This window comes from Lontra canadensis, unplaced genomic scaffold (genome assembly GCF_010015895.1).
Source record: "Lontra canadensis isolate GAN:19392208 unplaced genomic scaffold, GSC_riverotter_1.0 scaffold14, whole genome shotgun sequence".
Lineage (NCBI taxonomy): Eukaryota > Metazoa > Chordata > Mammalia > Carnivora > Mustelidae > Lontra > Lontra canadensis.
In genome coordinates this window covers 27,235,730-27,260,123 of record NW_022631008.1, presented here as the reverse complement: position 1 = coordinate 27,260,123, position 24,394 = coordinate 27,235,730, and positions in this window count along the sequence as shown.

Genomic DNA, 24,394 nt, shown 5'->3' with positions numbered 1-24,394 from the left:
TCCTCTCTCTCTGCCTGCCTCTCTGCCTACTTGTGATCTCTGTCAAATAAATAAATAAAAATCTTTAAAAAAAAAAAAAAAACACTGATGGAAGAAATTGAAGATGATACAAACAAATAAAAAGATTCCATGCTCATGGGTTGGAAGAACAAATACTGTTAAAATGGGCTACCCAAAACATGGGCTACCCAAAACAATCTACAGATTTAATGCAACCCGGTTAAAATACCAATAGCATTTTTTCACAGAACTAGAATAATCCTAAAATTTGTATGGAACCACAAAAGACCTCAAATAGCTAAAGCAATCCCCAAAAAGAACAAAGCTGGAGGTGTTGTAATCCCAGATTCGAAGACATACTACAAAGCTGTAGTAATCAAAACAGTATGGTACCAGTACAAGCACATAGCTCAGTAGAATAGAATAGAGAGCCCAGAAATAAATCCTCAATTTTCTGGTCAATTAATCTTCTACAAAGGAGACAAGAATATGCAATGGGAAAAATACAGTCTCTTCAACAGATGGTGTTGGGAAAACTGGACAGCAAAATGCAAAAGAATGAACCGGACCACTTTCTTATACCATACACAAAAATAAACACAAAATGGATTAAAGAACTAAATATGAAACCTGAAACCATAAAAATCCTAGAAGACAACACAGGCAGTAATTTCTCCAATACTGGTTATAGCAAAATCTTTCTAGATAGGTCTTATGAGGCAAGAGAAACAAAAGCAAAGATAAACTACTGGGGCTACATCAAATAAAAACCGTCTACCCAATAAAGGAAATAATCAAAAAAACTAAGAGGCAAACTACACAATGAAAGAAGATATTTGCAAATGACACATCCCATCAAAGTTCAGTATCCAGGAGGGGGAGGAGCAAAATGGTAGAGCAGTAGGAGACCTAAATATCATCGGGTCCCAGGAGTTCAGCTACATAGTTGTCAAACCATTCTGAACACCTATAAGCTCAACAGGAGATAGAAGAGAAGAAGAGCACCAATTCTAGGAACAGAAAACCGACCACTTTCCGGAAGGTAGGACTGGCAGAGAAGTGAATCCGAAGCAACAGGAAGATAGACCGCGGGGGGAGGGGCTGGCTCCCAGCAAGTGGTGGAGCCGAGGAGCACAAAATTCGAACATTTAGAAGTCTGCTCCACTGAGGGACATCGCTCCAGAGGCTAAACAGGGGGTGGAGCCCTCGTAGGGACAGTGTGGTCTCAGGACCCACGGGGTCACAGAAAGACGGGGTGCCTGAGTGCGGCAGAGCTGCCAGATATTGGAGCGGGTAAGCCGGCAGCAGAGATGGAGCCAAGGAGGGGGCTCTCAGTTCGGGGTTACCTTACACCATGATCCGAGTCACAGTCGGACCACTGCTCTTTGAGCAGGGACCCCACAAGTGTCAGATCCGGGGAGACCCCTCCTTCCTCCTCCAGGAGGAGCAGAGCAGGAGCGCACTGCAGGAGATCTGCTGGGCTTGGAGACTCCAAACAGAGCCGTGTACCAGAGATAGAAACAATTGGTCACAGGCTGGGTGAGCACAGAGTGCGGCTGGAGACCAGGGAGAGGGGAGGGATTGACGGCTTTTCTCCAAGGGCACACTGAGGAGTGGGGCTCCCAGTTCTCGGTTCCTCTGGGCCAGAGATTGGGAGGCTGCCATCCTCATTCCTGTCCTCCAAAGCTGTATGGAAAGCGTTCAGGGAACAAAAGCTACTGAAAGCAAAACCAAGCAGATTACTTAGCATGGCCCCCAGCCAGGGTGGTGCAATTCTGCCTCAGGCAAAGACATTTGAGAATCATAGCAATAGGCCCCTCCCCCAGAAGATCAGCAGGAGCATCCAGACAAGACCAAGGTCACCAATCAGTGAGAATTGTGGAACTCCAGAGCTAGAGGAGAGCAATACATAGACTTCATGGCTCTTTACCCATGATTGTTTACTCTTTCAAAGTTAACTCTTTTACATTTTTTCTTCTTATTCTATTTTTTTAAATTTTTCCTCTTTTCTATTTTAATGTTTTTTAACTATTTTATCTTATCAATACCTTTTTAAAAAATCTTTTTAAATCTTCATTACTATAGTCATACTCTATCTCTTCATTGGATTTAACCTTATTTTTTGTGTACACATAGGTTTTTCATAATTTAAAATTTTGGGATACAGTTTCTTCTAATAAATCAAAATATACCCCAAATCTAGCACATGTCTTTGTTCAGGTCTCCAGCCTGATCACACTCTTTCTCTCTTTTTTTATTTTTTAACCAATTTCTTATCAATTCCTTTTTTAGAATCTATAATTTTCATCTTTACAGTCATATTCCATCCTTTCATCGTGTTACCCTTATTTTTGTGCATATATATATATATATATATATATATATATATATATATGTTTTTCTTTCTTTAAAATTCTGGGAGGCAGTTTCTTCTAACAGGCCAAAATACACCCAAAATCAAGTGATCAAGTGTGTGGCTCTGTTATCTATTCAACAGTCTAATGTGTGTGTGTGTGTGTGTGTGTGTGTGTGTGTGTGTGTGTTTTCTTTTTTCCTCCTTTAGTCTTCACCTGGTTTTGGGTCTCTTCTGATTCTGTTAATGTATATCTTTCTGGGGTCATTTCTACCCTTTTATATTTTGTCCTCTCATTCTTATCTATCTAAGAATCTTATCTAACATTCTATAATATATAGGTAAGATATAGATAATATATAGATAAGAATCTATCTATTCTTATCTGGATAAAATGACAAGGCAGAAAAAGTCACCCCAAAAGAACAAGGGTGTCTGGGTGGCTCAGTCAGTTAAGCGACTGCCTTCGGCTCAGGTCATGATTCTGGAGTCCTGGGATCGATGCCCGCATCAGGCTCCCTCTTCAGTGGGGATTCTGCTTCTCCCTCTGACCCTCACCTCTCTCATGCTCTCTCAAAAATAAATAATTTTTTTTTTTTTTTTTTAAAGAACAAGAGGCAGTTCGGAAGGCTAAGGACCTAATCAATACGAACATCAGCAATATGTCAGAACTAGAATTCAGAATGATGATTATCAAGGTGACAGCTGAGCTTGAAAAAAGCATACAAGGTACTAAAGAATCCCTTTCTGGAGAAATAAAAAAACCTAAAATCTAACCAAGTTGAAATGAAAAAAGTTATTAATAAGGTGCAATCAAAAATGGAGTCTCTTTCTGCTAGGATGAAAGAGGCAGAAGAGAGAATTGGTGATATAGAAGACCAAATGATGGAGAATAAAGAAGCTAAGAAAAAGAGATAAACAACTACTGGATGACAAGGGGAGAATTCAAGAGATAAATGATACCATAAGATGAAACAACATTAGAATAATTGGGATCTCAGAAGAAGTGGGGGCAGAAGGTATATTGGACCAAATTATAGCAGAGAATTTCCCTAATTTGGCAAAGGGAACAAGTGTCAAAATCTAGGGGGCACAGAGAATCCCCCTCAAAATCAATAAAAATAGGTCCACACCACATTATCTAATAATAAAACTTACAAGTCTCAGTGACAAAGAGAAAATCCTGAAAGCAGCTCAGGACAAGAGGTCTGTGACGTACAACAGTAGAAATATTAGACTGGTGGCACACCTATCCACAGAGACCTGGCAGGCCAGAAAGGACTGGTATGATATAGTCATAGCACTAACAAGAAAAATATGCAGCCAAGATTACTATATCCAGCTAGGCTGTCATTGAAAATAGAAAGAGAAATAAAAAGCTTCCAGGACAAACAAAAGTTAAAAGAATTTGCAGACACTAAACCAGCCCTCCAGGGAATATTGAAAGGGTCCTCTAAGCAAAGAGAGAGCCTAAAAGTAACATAGACCAGAAAGCAACAGAGACAATATACAGTAACAGTCACCTTACAGGCAATAAATACAACGGCACTAAATTTTTATCTTTCAAAAGTTACTCTGAATGTAAATGGGCTAAATGCCACAATTAAAAGACACAGGGTATTAGATTGGATAAAAAAAAAAAAGACCCATCAATATGCTGTCTACAAGAAAGTCATTTTAGACCCAAAGACACCTCCAGATTTAAAGTAAGGAGGTGTAAAACCATTTACCATGCTAATGGACATCAAAAGAAAGCTGGGATGGCAATCCTTCCATCAGATAAATTAGATTTTAAGCCAAAGACTATAATAAGAGATGAGGAAGGACACTATATCATACTCAAAGAGTCTGTCCAACAAGAAGATCTAACAATTTTAAACATCTATGCCCCTAACATTTGAGCAGCCAATTATATAAACCAATTAATAACAAAATCAAAGAAACACATTGACAACAATACAATAATAGGAGGGGACTTTAACACCCCCCTCACTGAAATGGACAGATCATCTAAGCAAAAGATCAAGGAAATAAAGGCTTTAAATGACACACTGGACCAGATGAACATCACAGATATATTCAGAACATTCCATCCCAAAGCAACAGAATACACATTCTTCTCTAGTGCACATGGAACATTCTCCAGAACAGATCACACCCTAGGTCACAAATCAGGTCTCAACCAGTACCAAAAGACTAGGATCATTCTCTGCATATTTTCAGACCACAATGCTTTGAAACTAGAACTCAACCACAAGAGGAAAGTTGGAAAGAACTCAAATACATGGCTGCTAAAGAGCATCCTGCTAAAGAATGAATGGGTCAACCAGGAAATTAAAGGAGAAATTTAAAAATTCATGGAAACAAATGAAAATGAAAACACAATTGTTCAAAATCTTTGGGACACAGCAAACGTGGTCCTGAGAGGAAAGTATATAGCAATACAAGTCTTTCTCAGGAAACAAGAAAGGTCTCAATTTCACAACCTAACCTTACACCTAAAGGAGCTAGAGAGTGAGCAGCAAAGAAAGCGTAAACCTATCAGGAGAAGAGAAATCATACATTTCAGAGCAGAAATCAATGAAATAGAAATCAAAAGAACAGTAGAACAAATCAATGAAACCAGGAGCTGGTTCTTTGAAAGAATTAAGAAGATTGATAAACCCCTGGCCAGACTTATCAAAAAAAGAAAGGACCCAAATTAATAAAATCACAATTGAAAGAGGAGAGATCACAACCAACACCACAGAAATACAATTATAAGAACATATTATGAGGAGTGTCTGGGTGGCTCAGTCGTTGAGCATCTGCCTTTGGCTCAGGCCATGATCCCAGGGTCCTGGGATCGAGCCCCATGTCAGGCTCCCTGCCCTATATGGAGTCTGCCTTTTCCTCTCCCATGCCCCCTACTTGTGTTCCCTCCCTCGCTGTGTCTCTGTGTCAAAAAATAAAATCGTAAAAAAAAATATATATATATATTACGAACAACTATACACCAGTAAATTTGACAACCCAGAAGAAATGGATGCATTCCTAGAGACATATAAACTACCAAAACTGAACCAGGAAGAAATAGAAAGCCTGAACAAACCCATAACTAGTAAGGAGATATCATCAAATTCTCCCAACAAACAAGAGCCCAGGACCAGACAGCTTCCCCAGGGAATTCTACCAAACACTTAGAGAATAAGTAATACCTATTCTCCTGAAACTGTTCCAAAAAATAGAAATGGAAGGAAAACTTCCAAACTCATTTTACGAGGCCAGCATTACCTTGATCCCAAAACCAAACAAAAACCCCATCAACAAGAAGAATTACAGAACAATATCTTTGATGAACATGGATGCAAAAATTCTCACCAAAATACTAGCCAATAGGATCCAACAGTACATTAAAAGGATTATCCACCATGACAAAGTGGGATATGTTAATCAATCGATGTGTTAAAACACATTAATAAAAGAAAGAATAAGAACCATATGATACTCTCAATAGACACTGAAAAGCATTTGACAAAGTACAGCATCCTTTGTTGATCAAAACTCTTCAAAGTGTAGGGATAGAGGGTACATACCTCAATACCATCAAAGCCATCTATGAAAACCCACAGCGAATATCATTCTCAATGGGGGAAAAACTGAGAGTTTTCCCCTAAGGTCAGGAACATGGCAGGGATGTCCACTGTCACCACTGCTATGCAACATAATACTACAAGTCCTAGCCTCAGCAATCAGACAACAAAAAGAAATTAAAGGCATCAAATTGGCAAAGAAGAAGTCAAACTCTCACTCTTTGCAGATGATATGATACTTTATATGGAAAACCCAAAAGACTCCACTCCAAAATTGCTAGAATTCATACAGGAATTCAGTAAAGTGTCAGGATATAAAATCAATGCCCAGAAATCAGTTGCATTTCTATACACCAACAGCAAGATAGAAGAAAGAGATATTAAGGAATCAATCCCATTTACAATTGCACCCCAAACTTTAAGATACCTAGGAATAACCTAACCAAAGAGGCAAAAAATATGTACTCATGAAATAAATTGAAGAAAAAAAAGAAATGGAAAAACATTCCATGGTCATGGATTGGAAGAACAAATATTGTGAAAATGTCTATGCTACCTAAAGCAATCTACACATTTAATGTAATGCTTATTAAAATACCATCAATTTTTTTCAAAGAAATGAAACAATCCTAAAATTTATATGGAACCAGAAAAGACCCCAAATAGCCAGAGAAATGTTGAAAAAGAAAACCAAAGATGGCAGCATCACAATTCCAGACATCAAGCTCTATTACAAAGCTGTCATCATCAAGACAGTATGGTACTGGCACAAAAACAGACACACAGATCAATGGAACAGAATAGAGAGCCCAGAAATGGACCTTCAACTCTCGGTCAACTAATCTTTGACAAAGCAGAAAAGAATGTCCAATGGAAAAAAGACAGCCTCTTCAACAAATGGTGTTGGGAAAATTGGACAGCCAGATGCAGAAGAATGAAACTGGACCATTTCCTTACACCACACACAAAAGTAGACTCAAAATGGATGAAAGACCTCAGTGTGAGACAGGAATCCATCAAAATCCTTGAGAACACAGGCAGCAACCTCTTTGACCTCAGCCACAAAAACTTCTTCCTAGAAACATTGTCACAGGCAAGGGAAGCAAGGGCAAAAATGAACTATTGGGACTTCCTCAAGATCAAAAGCTTTCACATAGCAAAGGAAACAGTCAATAAGACCAAAAGACTACGAAAGAATGGGAGAAGATCTTTGCAAATGACATATCAGATAAAGGGCTACTATCCAAAATCTATAGAGAACTTATCAAACTCAACAACCAAAGAACAAATAATCCAATCAAGAAAAGGACAGAAGATATGAACAGACATTTCTGCAGAGAAGATATCCAAATAGACAACAGACACATGTAAAAGTGCTCAACATCACTTGGCATCAGGGAAATACAAATCAAAAGCACAGTGAGATACCACCTCCACCAGTCAGAATGGCTAAAATTAACAAGTCAGGAAATGACAGATGTTGGTGAGGATGTGGAGAAAGGGGAACCCCCCTACACTGTTGGTGGGAATGCAAGCTGGTGTGGCCACTCTGGAAAACAGTATGGAGGTTCCTCAAAAAGTTGAAAATAGAGCTACCTTATGACCCAGCGATTGCACCACTGGGTATTTACCCTAAAGATACAAATGTAGTGATCCGAAGGGGCACAAGCACCTCAATGTTTATAGCAGCAATGTCCACAATAACCAAATGATGGAGAGAACCTAGATGGCCACCAACAGATGAATGGATAAAGAAGATGTGGTATACACATACACACACACACACACACACACACACACACACACACTGGGATACTATGCAGCCTATGATACTATGCAGTGTGTGTGTGTGTGTGTGTGTGTGTGTGTATGCGCAGTGTGTATACTATGTGCAGTGTGATACTATGCAGTGTATATATATATATCTATATATATACACACACACTGGGATACTATGCAGCCATCAAAAAGCCCACAAAATCTTGCCATTTGCAACAATGTGTATGGAAGTAGAGGGTATGATGCTAAGTAAAATAAGTCAATCAGAGAAAGATAATTATCATATGATCTCTCTGATATGAGGAATTTGAGAGGCAGGGCGGGGGGTCCCAGGAGGTAGGAGGGAAAAAATGAAATAAGATGGGATCAGGAGGGAGACAAATCATAAGAGACTCTTAATCTCAGCAAAGAAACTGAGGGTTGCAAGGGGGTGGGGGGGAGGGATAGGGCGCCTGGTTTATGGACATTGGGGAGGGTATGTGCTATGATGAGTGCTGTGAATTGTGTAAGACTGATGATTCACAGACCTGTACCCCTGAAGCAAATAATATATGTTAATTTTTTAAAAGTCAGTATCTAAATTTATAAAGAACTTATACAACTCAACACCTAAAAAACAAATAATCCAATTAACGAAGGGCAGAAGCCCCCTGGAATAATACAGTATATGTTAATTAATTGAATTTAAATTTTAAAAATGTTTTAAATTAAAAAATTTGAAAATAAAAATAAAAATGGGCAGAAAACATGAACAGACATTTCTCCAAGGAAGACATCCAGATAGCCAACAGATACATGGAAAGATGCTCAACATCACTAATCATCAGGGAAATACAAATCAAAACCACAATGAGCTATCACCACACATCTGTCAGAATGGCTAAAATAAAAAAAACACAAGAAACAACAAGTGCTGGCAAGGATGTGGAGAAAAAAGGAGTCCTCATGCACTGTTGGTGGGAATGTTGGTGCAGCCACTGTGGAAAACAGTTTGGAGGTTCCTCAAAAAGTTAAAAACAGAATTACTGTGTAATTCCACTACTGGGTATTTACCCAATGAATATGAACACACTAATTCAAAAAGCTATATGCACCCCTATTTTATTGCAGCATATTTACAATAGCCAATTTACAGAAGTAGGCCAAGTATCCAATAGAATATTACTCAGCCATTAAAAAAAAAAAGGACAAAATCTTGCCATTTGCAACAACATGGATGGATGTAGAGGGTATAATGCTAAGTGAAATAAGTCAGAGAAAGACAAATACTATATGATTTTACTTATATGTAGAATTTAGGAACAAAGAAAGGAGGGGGGAAAAAAACAGGCTCTTGGGGGTGCCTGGTGGCTCAGTTGGTGAAGCATCTGCCTTTGACTCCAGTCATGATCACAGGCTCTTGGGATCAAGACTTGCATCATTTTCCCTGCTCTGTGGGGAGCCTGCTTCTCCTTCTCCCTCTGCCCGCCACTCTTTCTGCTTGTGCTTTCTCTTTCAAATAAATAAATAAAAACTTGTTTTAAAAACAGACTCATATATACTGAGCAAACTGCTGGTTACCAGAGGGGAACAAACTGGTGAAGGGGATTAAGTTTACATCTATTGTGATAAGCACTGACTAATGTACAGAATTGTTGAATCATTATATTGTACACCTGAAACTAATATAACACCATAGGTTAATTGAGAGACAACCAAGAGCTAGGAAGGGTTGAACAAAGGATAAAGTTCATCTCCTATAGGAGATGACTCCTTTAAGTTAAGAAGAGATGCTGTTTCATCTAGAAACCAACACAGAGAGTCAAGGAAAATGGAAAATCAGGGGAAATTTTACTAACAACAGAATAAGACAAAACCCCAGAAAAATACCTTAATGAAACACAGATAAGTGATTTACCTCATAGAGTTAAAATAACAGCCATAAAGATGTTCACCAAGGGTAAGAGAACAATGAATGAACAAAGAGATAATTTCAACAAAGATATAAAATATAAGAAAGTACCAAACACAAGTCACAAAACTATAGAATACAATAATTCAACTGAAAAATACACTTAGTGGGGTTCAGTAACAGGCTAGGTGAACCTGAAAAAGGATCAATGAGTTCTTTAAAGACATGGCAGTGCACTCAATCAATCAGAGTAGCAAAAAGGAAAAAGAATGAGAAACAGGGAAGATAGTTTAAGAGACTTATGGAAAAACATCAACAGGAACAATATTTGCAGTAGGGGAGTCCCAGAAAGAGAAGAGAGAGAAAAAGGAGTAGAAAACTCATTTGAAGAAATAATGGCTGAAAACGTCCTTAACCCGGAGAAGGGAACAAATATCCAGAGCCAGGAATTCCAGAGAGTTCCAAGTAAGATGAACTCAAACAGACCCCACACCGAGACACATTTTAATTAAACTGTCAAAATTTAAAAAAGAGGAGAAGATCTTAAAAGCAGCAAGAGAAAAACTTGTTATGTATAAGGACATGCTACTAATACAAGCAGCAGATTTTTTAGGGCAGACTTTGCAGGACAGAAGGGAGTGGCATGACAAATTCAAAGTTCTTAAAGGAAAAAACTGCCATATAAGAATATTATACCCAGCAAAGTCCTTCAGAATTGAATGAGAGATAAAGTCATCCAGATAAGCAAAAGCCAAAGGAGTCAGTGCCACTAGACAAACTTCCAAGAAAATGTTAAAGGATTTAAGCCAAAATGAGGGGTACTAATTAGTAAGAGGAAATATATATGAAAGTATAAATTTCAGTAGTAAAGATAAATATATAGTTAAATTCAGAATAATCTAATATTGTGGTGCTGATGGGTTAATCACTTGTAAATCTAGTTATGAAGGTTAAAAGACAAAAATAGTAAAAATAATACTACATAACTAATACTAATAACTATAACTATGTAACAAAACATCATAATTACAATAATTTGTTACTGGATATACAAGATTTAAATTGTGACATCAAAAACAAAATGTGGGGTGGGGAGAGTAAAAATATAGAGCTCTAAAATGCATTCAGATGAGACTATAGGGGAAGATGGTGGCAAAGTAGGAGGACCTTGGCTCACCTTGACCCACAAATACAACTTGATTACTATCAAATCATCCTAAATACCCCCCCGCAACTGATCTGAAGATTGGCAGAACAAATGCCACAACTAAAGGTAGAGAAGATTCCACATCAAAGAAGGTAGTAGGTGTGGGGATGCAGCTTGGGAAAGAAATGGACTGTGGCCACCATAGTGGGAGAGAGCCACAGTCATGGAAAAGGGCAAGAGACAGTCTAGCACATAGGTAGGTGCATGAGAAAAATGAATGCCCATAGCAATTGGCTTAGAAAGCAAGAGAGCCCAGATTTCATGAGCTCTTGCAACTCATGGGGGGCTAAGGCCTGGAGTTTTAAAGGTCAGCGTGCTTGGCTCTGGGAGAGCTTGGAGGACATTAGGGCTGCTCTTGGAGAAAAGGCTGGGCAAATAGCCCATGGACATAGAGCAGGGAAACAGCAATCTGATGAGTGTCTGAGGCACAGAGTGTGGAGTTTAGTTGCTAATCTCAGTGCAGTCCCAGAGAGGGAGCACTCAAAGTGAGATCCCTCCAAGAACAAAGGAACTAATAGCTGCTATTTCCCTCCCCTGCCCCTCAGCATAAACAGAGCTACCTATGGGAACCAGGGCAGGGAGGGTCAACACTCACTACCTATTTTGCTTACACCAAGCCCCACCCTGCTGCACTCAAGAAAAACCACCCTTTTCAGTCATGCTTACCTCAGTCCCACCACAGTGGGCCCCTCCCCAAGAAGACCAACCCAAACCCCTGCCCACACCGCATCTCCTAACCCGGGAATTTTGAGAGGCTTTAGTTCCAGTGGCAGTGGCCACCGGGCTCATTTCACAAGCAGACCAGAGCACACCTAGTTAAAATTCACCACATTCAGGCCAAGGACTGTTCACAGCAGACAAAGAGAGCCTCTGCAGATGACTGGCCCGAAGGATAAAGCATCCAGGACACAATAGCAGAGAGCACACAGAACACATTAGAGACACTCCCAGAAGCGCCAGGATCTGGGGAATGAGAGACATTACACTGCAGGGCACTACAGAATTTCTTCTTCACAAAGCCATTACCGTCAAGAACAGGAGACATAGCTGAATTTTCTAACACAAAAAAACTTAGGCAAAATGAGGAGAAACTTAGGCAAAATGAGGAGACAGAGAAATTTGTCCCAAATGAAAGAACAGGGCAAGGCCATAGCCAGAGATGTAAGTGAAACAGAAATAAGAAACATGCCTGATGGAGAATTTAAAGCAATGATAATAAGAATATTCACTGGACTTGAGAAAAGAATAGAGTACATCAGTGAGACGAGCAACACAGAGATAAGAAATAATATAGCAGAAATAAAGGACTCAATAAATGAAATAAGAAACATGCTGAAGGGATGAACAGCCTGGAAGAACCAATTAATGACTTAGAAGCCAGAGTAATGGAAAGTAATTAAGCTGAATAAAAGAGAGAAAAAAAAGAATTATGCAAAAGGAGATTAGACTTAGGGAATTCAGTGACTCCATCAAACATAATAACGTTTGTATTATAGGAGTCCCAGAAGAAGAGACAGAGAAAGGAGCAGAAAATTTATTTGAAGAATAAATCCGGGACAGGAAACAGATATCCAGATCTAGGAGGCAGAGAACACCCAACAAAATCAATGAAAGCAGATCCACACCAAGACATATTGTATTTAAAATGGCAAAATATGGGGCACCTGGGTAGCTCAATTGGTTGAGCGTTTGCCTTCAGCTCAGGTCATGATCCCAGGGCCCCATCAAGCTCCACATAGGGCTTCCTGCTCTGCAGGAGCCTGCTCCCTCTCCTTGCCACTCCCCCTGCTTGTACTCTCTCTCTCTCTGTCAAAAAAATACATTAAATCTATAAAATAAAATAAAATGGCAAAATACAGTGATGACAAAAAAATATTAAAAGCAGCAAAACAAAAGAAGGCAGTTCTATACAAAGGAAATCCTATAAGGCTATCAGGGAATTTTTCAGCAGAAACTTCCCAAACCAGAAGAGAATGGCATGATATATTCGAAGTGCTGAAAGAGGAAATCTTGAAGCCAAGAACACTCTATCCAGCAAAGCTATCATTCAGAGCAGAAGGAGAAATAAAGAGTATCCCAGACAAATAAAATTTCATGATCACTAAACCAGCCCTTCAAGAAATATTAAAGGAAGTCTTTGAGTAGAAAGGAAAGACCAAAATAACAGTTTGAAGGTAGGAAACAAAAAGCAGTAAAAATGAATATTTCTACCAAAAAAAAAAATTAATAAATAAAGAATGAGTCAAGGAAGTCACCAAAAAAAAAAAAAAGAGGATGTAAAATATAACACTATATACCTAAAACGTGGAGAGGAGAAGAGTAAAAAATGAGTTCAAAATTAAGTGACCATCAACTTAACATAGACTACTATATGCAGAAGATGTTATATAAAAACTAATGGTAACTATAAATCAAAAACTACTAATAAATATCCAAAGAATAAATAAAGAGAAAGAAATCCAAATATATCACTAAAGAAAACCAGCATACCATGAAAGCAAGAAAGACAGGATCAGAAAAAATCTTCAAAAGCAACCACCAAAAAAGTAATACATGGCAATAAAATATCTATCAGTAACTTGGAATTTAAGTGGATTAAATGCTCCAATGAAAAGACATAGGCTGACAGAATGGATAAAAAAATAAGACCTATCTATATGCTGCCTACCAGAGACTCATCTTAGATCTAAAGACACCTGCAGATTGAAAGTGATGGAATGGAGAAACAACTATCATGCAAATGGGTGTCTAAAAAAAGCTAGAGTATCTATACTTATATCAGACAAAATAGACAACAACAAAAACTGTAACAAAAGACAAAGAAGGACACTGTATAATAATAAAAGGGATATTCCAACAAGAAGATATAATAATCGTAAATATTTATGGACCTAACATAGGAGAACCCAAAAACATAAAATAGTTAATAACAACATAGAGGAACTAATCAATAGTAATACAATAATAGTAGGGGACTTAAACAACCCATGTATAGCAATGGACAGATCATCTAAATAGAAAATCAGTAAGGAAACAATGGCTTTGAATGACACACTAGACCACATGGATTTAACAGATATATTCAGAACATTCCATTTTAAAACAGCAGAATACACATTCTTTTCAAGTGCACACAGAACATTCTCCAAAATAGATCATATATTAGGCGACAAAACAAGCAAATTCAAGAAGACCATGCATCTTTTTTGACCACAACACTATGAAACTAGAGGTCAACCACAAGAAAAAAATCTGGAAAGACCGCAAATATATGAAGGTTAAATAACATCCTACTAAACAATAACTGGGCCAAACAGGAAATAAAAGAAGAAATTAAAAAGTACATGAAAACAAATGAAAATGAAAACATAACAGTTTAAGTCCTTTAAGATGCAGCAAAAGTAGTTCTGAGAGGGAAATTTATAGCAATACAGGCCTACCTCAAGAAACAAGAAAAATCTCAAATAAACAACCCAACCTTACATCTAAAGGAGCTAGGCTAAGAACAACAAGCAAAACCTAATACCAGCAAAGGGAGGGAGATAATAATACAGCAGAAATAAATGATACAGCACTTAAAAAAAAACAATAGAAGAGATCAATGAAAGCAGAAGCTGGTTCTTTGGGGGAAAAAATCAATAAAACTGATAAACCTCTAGACAGACTTATCAAGGAAAAAAAGGAAGGCTCCAAATAAATAAAATCACAAATGAGAGAGGAGAAATAACAACAAATATCACAGAAATACAATTATAAGAGTATTAGGAAGAACTATATGCCAAGAAATTGGACAGCCTAGAAGAAGTGGATAAATTCTTAGAAATATATAACCTATCAAAACTGAAACAGGAAAAAATAGAAAATTTAAACAGGCCAATTACTGGCAAAGAAATTGAATCAGTAATCAAAAAACTCCCATCAAACTAAAGTCCAGGACCAGATGGCTTCACAGGCAAATTCTAACAAATATTTAAAGAGTTAAGGCCTACTTTTCTCAAACTATTCTAAAAAAAAGAAGATGAAGGAAAGCTTCCAAAAGCATTCTATAAGGCCAGCTTTACTCTGATACCAAAACCAGCTAAAGACACTACAAAAAAAGACAACTCTAGGCCAATATCTCTGGTGAATATAGACTCAAAAATCCTCCACGAAGTATTAGCAAACCAAATCCAACAATACACTTAAAAAATAATTCACCACAATCAAGTAGGATTTATTCCTGGGTTGCAAGGGTGGTTCAATATTTGCAAATCAAACAATGATACATCACATTGAGAACCATTTGATCATTTCCATAGATCCAGAAAAGGCATTTGGCAAAGGACAACATCCATTCTTGATTAAAAAAAAAAGCCTCAACAAAAATAGGTTTAGATGAAACATACCTCAACATAATAAAGGCCATCTATGAAAGGCCCACAGCTAACCTAATCCATAATGGGGAAGTGAAACTGAAATAGGGAAACTGAAAGCCCTTTCCCTAAGGTCAGGAATGAGACAGGGATGTCCACACGCATCACTTTTATTCAACAGAGTACCGGAAGTTCCAGCCACAGCAATCAGACAACAAAATGAAATAAAAAGGCATCCAAATTGGTAAGGAAGAAGTAAAACTCTTAAACTATTTGCAGATGACATAACACTATATATAGAAAACCCAAAAGACTCCATCAAAAAATTGCAAGAACTGATAAATGAATTCAGTAAAGTCACAGAATACAAAATCAGTGTACAGAAATCCACTGCATTTCTATACACTAAAAATGAAGGACCAAAAATAGAAATTAAGAAAACAATCCCATTTACAATTGGACCAAAAATTAAAAGATACCTAGGAATAAACCTAACCAAAGACATGAAAAACCTGTACTCTGAAAACTATAAAATAATGATGAAAAAAACAGAAGGTGACATAAAGATATAGAAAGACAGTCCATGATCATGGATTGGAAGAATACTGTTAAAAGGTCTATACTACCCAGAGCAATCTACACTATAGATTAATGCAATTAATAAAATCCCTATCAAAATACCAACAACACTTTTCATAGAACTAGAAGAAATAATCCTATGGAACCACAAAAGACCCTGAATAACCAAAGCTATCTTGAAAAAGAAATTCAGGGGACTGGGTGTTAAGGAGGGTACTTATTGCAATGATCAGTGGGTGTTATATGTAAGTGATGAATCACTAAATTCTACTCCTGAACTGAATATTACACTGAATATTATGTTAACTAACTAGAGTTTAAATAAAAACTTGAAACCTTAAAAGAAAAAAAAGAAAGATAATGCAAAGCAAAGCTGGAGGTATTACAATCCCAGACTTCAAGTTATATTACAAAGCTGTAGTAATCAAAACAGTATGGTACTGGCACAAAAACAGACACAAAGATTAATGGAACAGAAGAGAAAACCCAGGGTGCCTAGGTGGCTCAGTTGGTTAAGCTTCTGCCTCCTTCTCCCTCTGCTCCTCCCCCTGCTTATGGTCTGTCTCTCTCTCTCAAATAAAATAAAATCTTTAAAAAAAGAAAAGGAAAAAGAACAAGAATAGAAAGCTCAGAAATAAACCCACAACTATATGGTCAATTTTTGACAAAGCAGGAAAGAAGATCCAATGGAAAAAAGACAGTATCCTCAACAATGGAGAAACTGGACAGCAACATGCAAAAGAATGAAACTGGACCACTTTTTTACACCATATACATTAAAGGCCTAATTGTAAAACCTGAAACCATAAAATTCCTAAAAGAGAGCACAGGCAGTATTTTTTCTGACATCAGCAATAGCAATTTTATTCTAGATTGATCCTCTGAGGCAAAAGGAACAAAAGCAAAAATAAACTACCTGAACTACATCAAAAGAAAAACCTTCTGCACAGCAAAGGAAACAATCAACAAAACTAAGAGGTAACCTACACAATGGAAGAAGATATTTGTAAATGACATATCCCATCAAGGGTTAGTATCCAAGTTTATAAAGAACTTATACAACTCAACAACCAAAAACCAAACAAAGCAATTAAAAAAAGCACAGAACACATGAACAGGCATTTCTCCAAAGAAGACATCCTGATGGCCAACAGACACATGAAAAGATGCTCAACATCATTTATCAGCAGGGAAATACAAATCAAAATGACAATAAGGGGCAACCATCTCAGATTCCCTCCCTCTTTGGGAGCTTTGTACCATCACTCAATAAACTTTACTATCGCTCAAAAAACTTTGCTTTGCTGCCCACCTTAAATATATATACAATGAGAGGGGGCACCTGGGTGGCTCAGTGGGTTAAAGCCTCTGCCTTCAGCTCAGGTCATGATCTCAGAGTCCTGGGATCAAGCCCCGCATTGGGCTCTCTGCTCATCAGGGAGCCTGCTTCCCCTCTCTCTCTGCTCTGCCTCTCTGCCTACTTGTAATCTCTCTCTCTGTCAAATAAATAAATAAAATAATAAAATAAATAAAATCTTTAAAATATATATATATATATATAATGAGATATCACCTCATAGCTGTCAGAATGGCTAAAATCAACAACACAAGAAACAACAGTTACTGGAGAGCATATGGAGATAAAGGAACCCTCCCACACTGCTGGTTGGAATGCAAACTGGTGCAGCCACTGTTTTCCGCAGCCACTGTGGCTTCACCACCACATGGAGGTTCCTCAAAAAGTTAAAAATAGAACTACCCATGACCCATCAGGCCCACAAGTGGATATGTACCCAAAGAATATAAAAACACTAATTCAAAGGGATACATGCACTTCTATGTTTATAGCGGCATTATTTATAATAGCCAAGATATCGAAGCAACTCAAGTGCCCATCAACTGATGAATGGATAAAGAAGTGGTATATATACACAATGGAATATTACTCAGTCATCAAAAAAGAATGAAATCTTGCCATTTGCAACAACGTGGATGGAGCTATAGTATACTGCTAAATGAAATCAGTCAGTCAGAGAAAGACAAATACCATATGATTTCACTCATAGGTGGAACTTAAATAAATGAGCAAAAGGAAGGAAAAAGAGTGAGAAAGAGAGAAAGACAAACCAGAAACAGACTCTTCACTATAGAGAACAAAGTGTTCATTACCAGAGGGGAGGTGGAGGGGGAGGATGGGTAAAAAAGGTGATGGGGATTAAGGAGTGCGCTTGTGATGAGCACTAGGTAATTAAAATAAAAATGTCAAAAAATAAAATAATATGCAAACTTAAGTTATCGATTTTAAATAGGCTGTTACAAATATAAGGTGTTTTATGTAAGCTTCATGGTAATCACAAGCCAATACATATTTTAGATATGCAAAAGATAAAGGAATCTGGGGTGCCTGGTGGTTCCATCAGTTAGGCTTATGACTCTTGGTTTTGGCTCAGCTCATGATCTTGAGCCCCATGTAGGGTTCTCCACACAGCGTAGAGTCTGCTGAGATTCTCTGCCTCTCCCTCTTCCTCTGCTCCTCCCCCTCCTCTCTCTCAAATAAATAAAATCGTTTAAAAAAAGAAAGGAGTGTGGTGATGGGCACTTTAATAGGGATGTTATCCTGAACTGATGAATCGTTGAACACTACATCAAAAACTAATGATCTTGGCTAATTTAACACAATTAAAAAAAATAAAAATTTTTAAAAAGAAAGGAATCTAAAGCTACCACTACAGAAAATCATCAAATCACAAAGCAAGGAAAGAAACAGAGGAATTATAAAATAGAGAACAATTAACAAAACTGTAATAAATACATACCTACCAATAACTACTTTATTTTTTTTAAAGATTTTATTTACTTATTTGACAGAGATCACAAGTAGGGAGGAGGCAGGCAGAGAGAGAGTGGGGGAAGCAGGCTCCCTGCTGAGCAGAGAGCCCGACGCAGGGCTCGATCCCAGGACCCTGGGATCATGACCTGGGCCGAAGGCAGAGGCCTTAACCCACTGAGCCACCCAGGCGCCCCCCAATAACTACTTTAAATGTAAATGAACTAAAATATCCAATCAAAATACACAAAATCGGGGCAGGGGGACAGCACCTGGCTGGCTTGGTCACTACGGCATCAAGTCTTGATCTCAGGGTTGTGAATTTAAGCCCCACACTGGGCATGGAGAATACTTAAATACACACACACACACACACACACACACACACAAAGTGGATGAATGGATTAAAAAATCAGACCCAATGATATGCTGCCTACAAGAGACTCCCTCAACTTTAAGGACACACACAAATTGAAAGTGAAATGGCTGAAAGAGATATTCCATGCAAATGGAAACCAAAATAAAGCTAGGATAGCTATACTTGCATCAGACAATATAGGCTTTAAGACAATGTCTAATAAAAAACAAAGACCGCTATATAATGATAAAGGGGTCAAATCAAGGATGTAACGTTTGTAAATATTATGTACCCAACATACATGCGCTTAAATATATAAAGCAAATATTAAAAGACCTAACATGAGAAATGGAGAGCAATAAAAAAATAGTAGGGGACTTCATTACCCACTTCCATCAATGGTTATATCATGCAGAGAAAATCCATAAGGAAACACTGGCCTTTAATGACTCGTGAGACCAAACATACAACATTTATAGAATATTCCACCCAAAATCAGCAGAATACACATTCTTCTTAAATGCACACGGAACATTCCCCAGCATAGATATTAGGCCACAACAAGTCTTCATAAGTTTTAAAAGACTGACTTCTTGTCAAGTGTCTATTCTGACAACAATGGTAATAAAACTAGAAATTGATTACAGGAAGGAAATAGAAAATTCGCAAATATGTTGAGATTATACAACATGCTACTGAACAAACAATGAGTCAGAGAAGAAATCAAAAAAGAAATTTTAAAATACCTTGAGACAAATGAAAATGGAAATACAATATACCAAAACTAATGATGGAACCAAAGTTGTTTTAATAGGGAAGTTCATAGCAATAAATAACTACATTAAAAAAACAACAAAGATCTCTACCAACCTAAATTTATAACTCAAGGAACTAGAAAATGTACAACAGTCAAGACATGGAAAATGTCCACTGACAATAAATGGATAAAGAAAATGTGATACACACATACATACACACAGGAATATTAGCCATAAAAATAAGTAAATCCTGCCATAGGATACATCATTGGAACTTGAGGAATTATGGTAAGTGAAATAAGTCAGACAGGAAAAGGCCTATACTGTATGATAAATTGCTTATATGTGGAATCCAAAAATTTTTTTTAATTAAAAATGTTGAAGAAACAAACCTGAACTCATAGATACAGACAACAGATTGATGGTTATCAGAGGTGATGGGTAGGGGGTGTGCAAAATGAGTGAAGGGGTATTAAAATGTACACACGTCTAGTTAGAATGTCATGGGGATGTATAGTATTGTTGACTATACTGTATTGTATATTTGAAAGTTGCTAAGACAGTAAATCTTAAAAAAAAACATAAATCTTAAAAGTTCTCACTACATGAAAAAATTTTCTAACTATGTGGTGATGGATGTTACCTAAACCTTTAGCGGTGATCATTTTACAATGCATACATATACCAAATCATTATGGTGTATACCTAATACTAATACAATATTACATATCAATTATTTCTCAATAAAAATAAAGAATATATTAATTTATATTTATTTTATATATGTACATAAACATATAAACCCTTCTTTGTAGATCCGCAGACATTTCTAGAAGATGCACAGAAATGACAATAAGAATGGTTGCTTTAATGGGGGTTGGAGTTAAGGGAGAAAGAGATCTACTTTTTAATTTACCTTTGTATGATCTGATTGTATTACTGCACACATATAATATCCATTAAAAACAATTATGTGCTCTTGCTGTTTCTCACTCTTCTGTTGCTAGTGTGCTCCATTTATCTTAGCTATTTGGTTGGGTCCAAGAAGTCTGTCCTCTGCACGTACCCAAGCAGAGAGCTCCCCAGGCGAGCTATGAGAACTCCCAGCCACTCATTTTCTTCTTCTTCCTGGGTTGTTGTTTTTTTTGTTTTGTTTTGTTTTAAGATTTATTTATAAGAGAGACAGAGAGAGCGAGAGAGAGAGAGAGAGAGAGAGAGTGTGTGTGTGTGTGCGCGCGCACACACGCGCGCAAGTGGGGGAAAGGACAAAGACAGAGGGAGAGATCTCGAGAAGCCCTTCAGGGCAAGAAGCCTGATGCAGGGCTGAGATCCCGGGATCCTGAGATCAAGAACAAAGCCCAAATCAAGAACTGGATGCTTAAATAAGTCAATCAGAGAAAGACAATTATATGATCTCTCTGATATGATGAATTTGAGAGGCAGGGTGGAGGGTCTTGGGGGGAAGGGAGGGAAAAATGAAACAAGATGGGACTGGGAGGGAGACAAACCATAAGAGACTCTTAATCCCAGGAAACAAACTGAGGGTTGCTGGAGTGGAGGGGGGTAGGGAGTGGGGTGGTGGGGTGATGGACATTGGGGAGAGGATGTGCTATAGGGAGTGTTGTGAATTGTCTAAGACTGATGAATCACAGACCTGTACCCCCTGAAACAATATATTATATATTAATTAAAAAAACAACAACAAAGAGTTGGCCACTTAACCAACGGAGCCAGCCAGGCGCCCCTCAGCCGCAGGTCTTCTTACTGATGTGTCGGGACAACTAAATGTTCTTGTGACCCATAACCTTATTAGCTTAGTCAGGGTGTCCCTCCTGGCCTTCCCAACCACAGTTATTAAAAACTCTTATTATTTCCCTTTTGTTAATGGTCTCTTTTACTAAGTTAGTAAATAGTACTTCATGATTAAAGTTTCCCATGTGTGGCCACTTTATTTTGTCCTTTGCTAGGGCTGCCAAAACGAAGTACCACAGACTGGGTGGCTTAAACAACAGAAATCTTCCCCAGGATTCTAGAAGCTAAAAGTCTGAGGGCAAGGCATTGGAGGGCTGGTTTCCTCTGTGGCCTCTCCCCTTGGGTTGTAGATGGCCATCTTCTCCCTGTGTCTTCACTTGATCTTCCCTCTGTGCAGGTCTGTGTCCAAATTTCCTCCTCTTATAAGGATACCAGTCGGGTTGGATTAGGACCCACCTTAATGACCTCATTTTAGCTTAACTGCCTCTTTAAAGACCCGCTCTCCAAATATTCAGGCTGGGCTACTAGAGGCTAGGACTTCAACATAGGGATGGGGGAAGGGGGAGCAACACGATTCAGCCTGTAAATGTATGTATGATGTATGATGAAATATGCTAGGTGCTTTACAAACATTATTTCATTGAAGTCTCACTGCCTATCCCATGAAAGAAAATAGAGGCCAAGAGATTAAGGAGTGTGACCAAGGTAATAGGCGCCAGAGTCAAAACTCCAATTCGGGCTGATAAGACTCCGCGTCCCACACTTACCCGTCACACCACACATGAGGTTTATCATGGGTTCTATAGGGTCCATTCAAGTTTGCCAAAAGAGAGAATGCAACGGTTGCTAGAGTGAGCAAAAAGAAAAATTCCGTTCCCGAAACCATTCTCTTTTCCAGTGGGTGGTAGCAGGAGCCCCAGCCAATGCTCGTGTCTGTGTCCTCGTAAACCAGAGGGCCTTCCCCTCAGCCTTCCTGCCCAGGGAACACTGAGGAGCAGACGTCCTTCAGCCTGCTCTCAGGCCCAGCCAAATCCAAGGAAGTTGAAGCAGGAGTGTAACCAGACACCCAGCCCCTGCTTCCTCAGGGAAAGCATGGGGGGACCCCTGGATATTAGTCAGCAATACTTGAAATCCCATCACATCTGGCTCAGTGCCAATGCGTCTAGGGTTCTGTGTTTAGTAGGAGCTAGAAAAAGCCAAGCATGAGTCCCTGGCATGATGCGAAGGTATAAGAAGATCCCTGCCCAGGGCAAGGTGCACGGCTATAAACTTAGATCACTGAAAGCAGAGATGGCAGCAGTCAAATAAGGACACCTATGGTGTCATTACTAACTGCTCAGATAAGACAGGAGATAGGGTGCCATTTAGTTTCCTCCCACTTTAAATATATCTTTCCCTGAGACTCCAATAAAGTGCGAAGGGGGTGGAGAGGGTGCTGCACACGTGGGCCATGCTCCGAGCTAGAAGCATTTTAACCAGATTCTCCAGACAATTGTTTCAAACAAGACAAAAAGGGCTGTGGTCACTAACAGCAGGTCTTCAGCTGCAGCTTCTGTATAGAAGGGAAGCAAGGAGAAACACCCCAGTTTCTCCTTAACATGCAATTTTGAAAACTTCTTTTCCATTCTGAAACAAAGACATAACTGTAATCATCTTACTTAGGGAATTATTATTCAAGTAAAATACTAAAATATCCAGCTAGCAAAAGCTTCTTCAGCGGACTCGTAAATTTAGAAATTGGATCATAAACATAAGAGAAACCAAAGGGGCACAAATGTTAGACATCTATCAAAGATGTTAGATGTCATTTCTAAAATACCCACGTGCAACGAAAATAATACATTATTCACACTTTAGGAACCCAATACAACTACCACATACACATTAGAACACCCACAATCTAAAATCTAGGAATATTCTTGACTAATTTCTGGAGAGATGCCAGATCCATTTTTAGCACCCATGAAATGAAACACCAATTTGATCTTAAACCAACATCAATATTTATTTATATCAATATTTTATTCAAACAAGCTTTTACATTGTACAAAGCCATGTAAGATATGAGTGGTCTTAAGCACAGATGTAATCAATCTCCAAGGCCATCCCCACCTTGTTAAGCCCCTCCAGATCAAAACTGATTGAAAACCTGTCTAGAAGGGCAACCTCCAACTGGCGCAGGTTTGGTTTCATTTCAAGTAGGATTTCAAACAAAGTAAATTCTCCGACACTTGCTCAATGATGAATAAAAACTGTAAGCAAACTTTGAGGTAGATGTCTGATAAACCTTTCATCTACTCAGTATATGGATGATACTAAGTCAATTAAAATGGGCTAAAAAAAATCTGCCTAGGGTTTGAACCAATACTAACAAAAGCATGGGCTCCTCTGGCCTCTTCCTATACCTGGTTTCTTTTGGGAAAACTGATTAATATTATCTAAGTCCAATAATGAAAGCACCCCAAAAAATTAAAAACAGAACATATGATCCAGCAATCACTCTTGTGGGGGATACCCAAAACCAATGAAAGCCGAAATGCAAACAGATACGTGGACATCAATTTTCATGGCAGCATTAGTCACAATTGCCAAAAGGTGGAAGCCACCCAAGTATCCATAGCAGGTAAATGGATAAAAAAAAGCAGGCGTTCCAAAGACTATTACTCAGCCCTACAAAGGAAACTGTGACACACGCTACAACATGGGAAGTGAAATAAGCCAGGTATAGGACAAACACTGTGTAATACCATTTATATGAAGTACTTAGAGTAGTGCAATTTGTAGAGACAGGAGGCTGATCATTGTCAGGGCTGGTAGGAGGGTGGAATGGGAAGTCGCAGTATTTAATGGGTGACAGTTTTAGTTTTGTTGATGATGGCTGTGATGGTTGCACAAAATGGGAATGTGTTCAATGCTGCTGAATTTATACACTTAAAAATAGTTGAGATGGTAAATTTCATGTTATG